Source organism: Pinus tabuliformis, chromosome 8 (genome assembly GCF_031772625.1).
Source record: "Pinus tabuliformis cultivar Carrire ecotype Pingquan chromosome 8, CPIR1, whole genome shotgun sequence".
In the NCBI taxonomy this organism is placed as follows: Eukaryota; Viridiplantae; Streptophyta; class Pinopsida; order Pinales; family Pinaceae; genus Pinus; species Pinus tabuliformis.
In genome coordinates, this window is record NC_142294.1 from 1,378,743,106 (window position 1) to 1,378,745,011 (window position 1,906).

The following is a 1,906-nucleotide window of genomic DNA, read 5'->3' on the forward strand; positions in this document are numbered from 1 at the left end:
TAATATAGACATAAAAACGTTATTCCAAATTAAACACACTTATTAACTTAATTAATAACTTATTTTATAAAAAAATAATTATTATTTTTTCTTTAACAAATTTTACATTGGATGAACTTTGTACCATACCATTGAATATAATATTTTATAATAATATAACTTGGCCTAAATGAATAGAAACGTGTCATCTCTCATCATGATATATATAGTATTGTTATTTTAAGGTTTTCAGGTTATTAAAGTGCTTTTGTAATTTTAAACAAAATTTCTAAAAAAAATACTTAATATTTCTATTTTCTCCTACATTAAAAATTATTTTTTTAATTTTAATTTTCTGTTAGTTTAACAAGCTCTTATAGAATATGATTCTCATATAGTATTGTTATTTTAAAGTTTTTTTTTTTTTTTATAAAGGTTTTCAGGTTATTAAAGTGCTTTTGTAATTTTAAACAAAATTTCTAAAAAATACTTTATATTTCTATTTTCTCCTACATTAAAAATTATTTTTTTAATTTTAATTTTCTATTAGTTTAACAAGCTCTCATAGAATATGATTCTCTTAGTGAAGGGGTTTGATTTTCGGTATTTGTCTGACAATTATACAACTGAAGGGGTAATTTACAGATCAGAGATCAATCAAGAAATTGTTTAGTTGGAAGACAAATATGGAGTATTGCTTTAAATTAAAATATTTAATTTATCCGGCCCTATTGTAATTAATTCATCCTGATATCCATAAGATAAAATACTGTTTACTGTGAAATACTGTTTAGTCGTTTAATTTTGAAAGATAAATGTGTTTGTAATTTACGTTGATTTCAATCCATTTTTAAACGGAAAAGCCCTTAATTATTTATCCTTTTTATTGTTGCTCCTGTTTTTTTCTTAAAGATAATTTTGTGTCTTTTACATTCATTTCCCTCCTTTTAAATCACTAATGCCCTTAATTGTTTAAGATGAAATATTGTTTAGTCATTCAAATTTTAAAGATAAATTTGTTTGTATTTTACATTCATTTCAATGGTTTTTTTTAAGAGCGCCAATGCCTTTGACCTATTATTTAATTTTCAGGTAAAGCAGTTTTAGAAAGAGAAACATTGGTTTGGTAGTCAGATTTTCAAATCTAAAACCATTTTAAGCAATTTTATGAGGGAATATAGATTATATAATAAAATTTTATAAAGTTAAATTTATGAAAAAAAACATTTCAAATGTGACACTATTTAGTGAATAATAAATATTTTAATTTATTTTTATTAAAAGTGGGTTAATATCAGACTTGATATAATGTTAGATATGAATATTTATTTTATTTTAATTGAATTAACAAGATTAATTATGGTTATCCATGGAATTCCTGAAAGATGGAAAATGCTAAATGAGGATTTTTGATGTTAATGAATAGTTACTCTTGTCTCTAGAAATAAATATCTCACTTGGGAAAATAGATCTAAGAAGATAGAGAGGAATATGAAGAAATCAAGAAAGAGGAGAAGAGAACTCATTACCTCAGACATGACATTGTTGAGGTAAGGCAAGACACTCTCATAGACAAATTCTTGAGCTGGTTGTGGCCAGTGGAATTTCCATACAGACTTGTGAGTCACTAAAAGTTCTGAGCAAGAAATTTTTGCGCTGCTTAGGGTTAGTGGAATTTTTCTGCAGACCTGTGTGGTCTGTCTCCAAGAAAGAATGAAGAGAAATTGGCTCGGGGGAGCTCTCTTTCCAAGAAAGGCTGAAGAAAAATTGGCTCGGTGGAGCTCTGATGGGATATCGTCCTCAGAGGTTGGGAGGAGAATTCTCCCTTCCCTAGTGATTTCATTTGGCAATCCAATGTTGGTAGAATCGTTCTACAAATTAACTCTTTCTTAACTACTTCCTTGAAATTTCTTGCTGGCTAGGAGTA